This window comes from Arachis ipaensis, chromosome B04, assembly GCF_000816755.2.
Source record: "Arachis ipaensis cultivar K30076 chromosome B04, Araip1.1, whole genome shotgun sequence".
NCBI classification, from domain to species: domain Eukaryota; kingdom Viridiplantae; phylum Streptophyta; class Magnoliopsida; order Fabales; family Fabaceae; genus Arachis; species Arachis ipaensis.
In genome coordinates this window covers 26,063,847-26,071,209 of record NC_029788.2, presented here as the reverse complement: position 1 = coordinate 26,071,209, position 7,363 = coordinate 26,063,847, and the positions used below count along the sequence as shown (strand labels likewise).

The 7,363-nt window shown below is 31.9% G+C and overlaps 2 long non-coding RNA genes across 28 annotated transcripts; one reads left to right on the top strand and one right to left on the bottom strand.

Moving 5' to 3' along the window:
• Nucleotides 225–7,363, top strand: LOC107639185. 27 transcript variants are annotated; one of them, XR_002360870.1, is made up of 11 exons: nucleotides 233–648; nucleotides 816–976; nucleotides 1,412–1,434; nucleotides 2,488–2,898; nucleotides 3,019–3,175; nucleotides 4,925–5,007; nucleotides 5,091–5,203; nucleotides 5,720–5,986; nucleotides 6,177–6,409; nucleotides 7,000–7,131; nucleotides 7,335–7,363. It is a non-coding gene; the product is annotated as an uncharacterized LOC107639185 (long non-coding RNA). The 27 variants fall into 27 exon arrangements; XR_002360877.1 differs by having other exon boundaries at nucleotides 4,925–5,203; nucleotides 5,720–5,838; nucleotides 5,920–5,986; XR_002360887.1 differs by having other exon boundaries at nucleotides 234–648; nucleotides 5,190–5,203.
• LOC110270994 lies at nucleotides 3,183–4,926 on the bottom strand. The gene is made up of 2 exons (XR_002360890.1): nucleotides 3,865–4,926; nucleotides 3,183–3,592 (listed from the first exon to the last, which is right to left on the bottom strand). It is a non-coding gene; the product is annotated as an uncharacterized LOC110270994 (long non-coding RNA).

The following is a 7,363-nucleotide window of genomic DNA, read 5'->3' as shown; positions in this document are numbered from 1 at the left end:
TCGTCATTTTTTTTAACTCTGCGCGTAATCTTTATAAAATGGTGCATTTTTTCTTTTTAGTTTTTTAATAGTCAACGTTTTGATTATCTTTTAATATATTTATTTACTATTTATTTATTTATTTAAGATTATCAGAACCCTTTATATTATCAAAAGTTCATATTGGGTTACTTTTTTTTTTCTAAAGTAAATGAACAACTTGGAGGAGCCAAATCCAATCTATACAAACACAAACTAAAATACAAAAGGAAACATCACCGACGTGAAATTTCTTGGGATTCTTGAGTTTTCTCTAAGATAAAAAATAGAAAGCACGTGATTTGAGTCAAAGAGAGTGGTTTGCTTTCACATCACTCTCAGTCACTCTTTCTATTTTTCATCTTCCTTGGTGAACTCTCCAAGACGCCATCTTCTTCCTCTTTCTCCCCATTTGGAAAGCAATGTCTCGACCGGAGGAGGGTGTTCGACCAAGAGGCGCAAGATGAACGACGATAGACAGGTTCTTCCGATTCTTGAGCACTCACCTTCTGTCATCATCACCAACCCCTACGGTGCTGCCGTTACCGACTTACCAGCGCCGCATTGGGCTTCTTCTTCGGCGTGTCTGAACGAGATTATGAGCACCAGCGTGGCGAAGTAGTTTGGAAGGTTTCTCTCTGTCTCTCTCTCTTTCTCTCTCTTTCTCTCTGTCTCACATCCAAGCCCTAGCTCTTCAACCCCGTTTTTTTCCTTCTAGTTCGTATTTCTCTTTAATATTCACCAATTTCTTCCTTTATTGTTCTGACATCACCAATTGTTATGATCCCCACCCACAGTCCTAACCGTAGCTACTCGAATGCGTCGTCTGAGAGCACAATGATGGGGACGACGCCGGTGGGATTCTGGGGACTCTGAACGAGTGACGCTCTTTGGAACCTCAAGAACCTGGTTGTTACATTCTCCTCCTCCTCTGAGATCTCAACTGGCGCCACCTCATGTACGGATTTTCTCGATTCCTACTTCTGAATTTTTTATCTTTTTTTTCTTATTTAGGGTTTTCAGCTACGTTTTCTTTGGCCAGGCTTTGCGCTGTTTTATTTTATAAAAGTTAACTTATATCAAGGCTAATAATTGTCAATTGCATCCTGATTCCATTGAATGGGTTTCGTTTCTTATGGGAGTTGCTAATTCATTTAGTTCTATTTTGTGTTTGAATCCTGTATTTTGTCAATTTTCTGTTTCTTTAATAAGTTGATGTTGCGCTTTATAAACTGATAGAGCGATAGAATTATAAATGCTCTTTGCAAAACTCATCAAATTTTTTGTGGAAGGTTTTTCATTCAGCATAAAGCTGTTGAGTGATGTTTGTTGTTTTATAATGCTTCGGGTATTTTTGTCTCTTTCATTTGATGAAGATCTTGCATTGTTGCAGTGATTCCGCACAGAAGAAGAATGGTGAGTTATATATGAAGTGCTCTTTCCTTTTTTAGTTTTTGTTAAATTTGCTCTAAAACTTTTGATTTTGTTAATATTTTTATAGAAATATGAATGAAGAATATAATACGGTTCTCATCATATTCTCCTATTGTTTTCTTTAATTTCAACTTCCTCTTTGTAATTTTATTCAATTTCTTGAAATTTCATCATGATTTGGTGCTTCGGGATATGTATTTGGGAGCCATGCGTAGATGACTTTGTGGTTCCCACAATTTCATTCATTTATTGCTAGAAGTCTAGAATCATGTGATTTTGATATGAATGCGGTTTATATGTTGAATTTCATTTATGAATAATGTAGTTCTTTCAAATCATTTGTTCTACTATCTATCTGTTCAAAATCAGTTCTTTTATATATCCTATGTTTTTTCTTGATAATTGTGGTTGGATTGGGATTATTGTTATAAAGTTGTTGGTTTTGCTCATCGTCATGCTGATATCATTAGTATATATGTATTGTGGTGTTTGCGGTATGAGCTTTTTAGTTAATTTAGTTTCTCATTTTATAGTTCATTGGTCAGTTTTGAGTGGTAATTGGATAAATTTAGTTATCTTTTTTTATTCTTGGTAATTTGGATCTAATAGCTGTAATAGGACTTGATTTTTGTCAAAGTGCTAATCAAATTATAGTTAATTCAGTTTCCCATTTTATTATTCATTGGTCAGTTTTGAGTGAAAATTAGACAAATTCGGTGTTCTTTTTTTTTTTCTTAGTAATTTGGATCTAATAGTTATGATGGGAGTTGGTTTTTGTCAAAGTGCTCATCAAATCATAGTTAATTCAGTTTCTTATTTTATAGTTCACTGGTCAATCTTGAGTGGTAATTAGACAAATTTGTGTTCTTTTTTTATGTTCTTGGTAATTTGGATCTAATAGTTGTGATGGGAGTTAGTTTTTGTTAAAGTTCTCATCAAATCATGGTCAATGAAAAAAGAATGTTAAGGAAGTGGAGTTTTTTTTTATTGGACTATTGTACTCAACTCTTAATATGTGTTTATCTTCTTTTTCAGGGTGGAATAAGTTTTCTTTTGTCTTTATAATTGTTTCTCAGTCAGTTCTAGGGAGGTGAGGTTGTATTTTTATTATTATATGCTTCAAATTGTTGAAAATATAATGTGAATTCTATTCTTCTGAAGCTATGATGGGATGTTAGTTTGAATGATGTTATTTGTGATCTCATCTCATTCTTTTATACATGATTCTGATGTCAGTCAATGTTGTTGCTTCCTCATTTTATTTTATCATTTTCAAAGTTATGATGGGATGTTAGTTTTTGAATTTTTCTTCAAAAACAAAAAATGGATTGGATGCGATTAGGTGGGGAAAGTGATTCTCTTCCCTGTTTTTCAGTGTACTCTCACACGAAAAATCAGATTTTGGTGGTTTGGTGGGAGAAATGACATCATCTTCTCTAACAAATAGTACTATCTTCTATTATTCTGTCAAAAAAGTTATTTGGTCAATGAGAGTAGGTATCGTTACTTGTGACTAACTCCCCTATGTCATTTTTCTTTTCTTATTATTACTCCATGATATAAAAGAATGTGAGAAGAAGAGGAATATGAAGATTTGTGTGATTGGCAAGTAAAGGAAAGATGAACGGAAGAGGCAGACAGAGATCTGGTGTGCCCAGGAGCAACACCATCAGAGCACTTCTAATAGAATGAGTTTTTCTAACTTCTTGCTGCTCCCATTCAGGTAAATATTTCTAAGCATTTTTCTATGCTCGAGGTTATTGCCGAAGTCATTGTCTTGGATCTTAATTGTTTAGAATTAGTTTGCTTTTATTAGTTTTGCTATCCATGGTGGAACAATTCTTAATTGCTTAAATTGAGGAATGTTGTTTTGTTTTTCATAATGGTTATGCTGCACTAGCTCATTATTGTTGGGCTTGCAGTTTTGTTGTTTTGCTTTATGAATGACAATATGTTTTGGAGTCATGCACTCATGCTTAGGTGGTAGATATCCATAGATCTACTAAGGATGGAGACATACCAATTTGAATATACATATCTACTTGATATATCATCTTTGTTTGCTCTCTCTCTCTCTCTCTCTCTCTCTCTCTCTCTCCCTCTCTCTCCCAAACCATACCTTCTCAACCCCGTTTTCCATCTTCTGGTTCGTATTTCTCTTCAATCTTTGCCAATTTTTTTCTTCCATTATCATGCCTTATATGCTTATTTTTTTAATTTATTATTTATTGGTGTGGATATAAATTAAATTCTGTTTTTTCTTTTTAATTCAATTTCAATTTATGCTCTTTTAGTCCTTTCAAAAATATGAATGTTGCATTTATTTTAATCCAATGTTGCATTTACTTGGTTTTGTTTTTCAATTCTCAATATATAGGAAAAGGATATAGTACAAAAAACCCCGTTTTCCACCTTTTGGATCATGTTTCTCTTCAATCTTTGCCAATTTCTTCCTTCCATTATCATGCCTTATATGCTTATTTTTTTAATTTATTATTTATTGGTGTGGATATAAATTAAATTCTGTTTTTTCTTTTTAATTCAATTTCAATTTATGCTCTTTTAGTCCTTTCAAAAATATGAATGTTGCATTTATTTTAATCCAATGTTGCATTTACTTGGTTTTGTTTTTCAATTCTCAATATATAGGAAAAGGATATAGTACAAAAATGAAGGAAGTTTTGTGAATTTTAATTCGAAAACGTGTGTATTACTATTCTATGTCTCTATTTTTATTTGATGGAGAAAAAAAACAAGTTGTTTCTTGAATTGATAGTGAAGGTTAATTCAAATTGTTTTGCATTGATTTTGAATTTGGCATTGGCATGCATTATAATTGGAACTAAAATTTGAAGCTAAATATTTGTTCGGCCAGTGGTTTTCTCTTCTCATATATCTTTAATTTTTGCCCATATTTTGCTCAATAAACCTGACCTCTATTTTTTAAGAACATTTAAAAGGAGTGTTGGTTTATGCAAGAGAAGAAACTACTCAACTTTCTTAGTTGTTGAAAGTACATATCTCTCTGTTTCTCTCTAAAATCATGTTTCACTTAAGATGAAAGTCTAACTTCTTACAATGTGTTTCATTTTAGAGATAATGGGTTCTAAAATTTTTTTTGAGGGACAACTTATTTAATCTTACTCAATTTTTTTAACTATTTTATTTTTCTCCATAAAAGGGAATGAGGTTAACTTCTTACTATCTCTAAAAGTAAAGCCATGTAGATTAAGGGTCTTACATTCAATTGATTCCAATTCTGTTAAAGGATTTCCTAGGAACCTAAAGATGTTATAAGAAAGGTGAAAAAAATATTATTATTTGGCATGTGTCTTTCTTTATCTGTTGAAAAAAATTTAGCTTGGATTTTAAGGATGAGTAAGCTGATTATGATTATGCCCCAAAGTTCATATGTTAGTGGTTGACATTTTTGACATCTCTATGGTTATTTCTTTGTTTTTGTTTGTGATAGTGGTTCCGATAAAATGTCCGGATCAGGACTCTACTATTTATCAGCTCGCTTTTCATGTTGGACTCAAAGGGCATTATAGTGGGGTATGCTCATTATTTGGTAGAACAATATTTATTGTTTTGAAAGCCAAATATTTTCTTGTGTTTACTTTGTTAAAAATGCACAGAGCAATGAAGAGAAGTATTTTATTCACAATCATTTGGCATTTACTGTCAAGTATCATAGAGATTTGCTAATTGAATCTGCTAGAATTGTGAGCTTTCAGGTGAAGCCATTCAGGTTAGTATTTTTGTGATTTCTCTGCATTATAGATGTATTTCATTTATTTTGTTGTGATATGTATATAATACTCATACTGAGTTTCTGAATATGAATGTTGAAATGTAGTATATGGAGATGAATCATCATGTTTTCTAGGTTTTTTTTTATTTTGTTTCAAATAAATATAAATTTACTATATTTTTAATTGTGATATGTAAGTATATAAAGATGATGAATCATCATCATGATTTTTAGGGATTCTTTGATTTTGTTTCAAAAAATATAAATTTATTATTTTTTTAATTGTGATCTATTAGTATATGAAGATGATGAATCATTATCGTGTTTTGTAGAATTTCTTTGATTTTGTTTTCTTTTGCTTCTTATGTTGAACTATAAGTTTCGTGTTGATTTCGAGACCATTTGCATTGATTTGTGTTAGCTTAGATATTTTTTTCGGTTTGCTACAGATTTTGAGATTTCTACCGTTGTAACAATTTTCTCTTCTGTCTCCTTTTGTAATTTTTGGTGCAGTATACACTAGCAATTGATATATGGAGTATCGATTGCATGTTTATCGAAGTGCTCTTAGGAAAGCCATTTTTTCTGGAAAGAATGTTGTTCACCAGTTGGATCTGATGACAAAACCATCTGTATGACTATATTGCACTATATCTTAGTACAATTCTAAACCAAAGCTTACTGGCTTGCATCAAAATTTGAGTTGGATGCAGGTACGCAATGAGAAAACACAAAGATACCTTATTAGCATGAGGAAAAAGTAGCCTGTGTCATTTGCACGTAAGTTTACTAATGCAGACTCTTTAGCACTATGATTACTAGAGATTGCTAGCTTTTGATCCGAAAGACTGACCTATTGTTGCAAAGGTTTGTGACATTGTGCTTTATTGGTTACGTGTGCATTGAAATGTATTGAAATGTAGATCATGTATAGCAATCTATAATATATAATGATTTTTGGTGTCTTTAGGCATTGGCTGATCTTTACGTCAAGGGACTGGCTAAAGTTGAGAGAGAACCGTCTTAGCTATTGCGAGTTCCCTTTTATCCACCGGAATCAAGGCATGGTTGGCTTCAACAATCCCCAAATCACTCTCTCGAGCTCACATCCTTCTTTTACTCAATGGGTTGAAGGAGAATGAAGCTGCAACAATCCCAAAATGGAGGATTGAGCATTTGAGCGGCAACTTGCAGAATTTTGTGGTCAGTTCAAATTTGAAATTTCTATTTGCCTCCCGCTTGCTCTGTTTTCTCCCAATTTATGCACAATCTTACGGTTCTTATTTGTGTGTTGAGAGCTTTTAGAATTTTTTTCTACAATTAGGTTAACTTTACGGACATAAACCAGTTAAAATGTGTTATTATGAGCAAATTAATAACTTAAAGGTTCTAAAGGTACTTATTTAGATTATTGGATTGTTTATGTTTTAATTTTCTTTCTAGAGTCTTCTCATCATTGTTGATTTAAAAGAAGAAAAAAATCATGCAATAATTAGTTAGGCTTTTCAAATTATGGGTCAAATATATCACCATGTGTTTAAGGTGTTAACTGCTCAATTGTTTCTCATAACTCTTTTAAGTTTATAGCACCTTGAAATTAGTTTTGGACTTTTGATAGAGCAAGTTACTACACATTTTAGTATATATTTTCAGCTATCATATTATCCCTATCTATTTACTAATTGGGTTTAATCCCATTAAACTTTTATCATATTATGTGTTCTTGCTGTTGCAAAATTTTTTAACTCATTTTCCTTAATTTTTTGTTTTTTACCCAATATTTTGTTCTGAAGGAACTATGTGACTGGGTTGGATTTCATAAGCGCAATAAAAAAAGGAGAAAGAAAGCACATAAATAGCAAGATTATGAGAGAATGTTCTATTTGCATCCCAACGAAAAAGAAAATGAAGATTCTATGAACAAGGTATTGAGTGCTTGGGTATTATGTCTGAATTATTTATTTATTTATTTTTAAACGAACTGTATGTTAATTTGTTAACTGAAAGTATATAATAAGAAATTCCATAACTCATCAATAGTAATCATTATTCTATAACTCATAGTAATAGCAAGTATTATTTACCACAAGTTCAAACATTTGTATTACTTTGGCAACTATTTGTTTAGGTTGATCAAATTGACCTCTATGATCATCG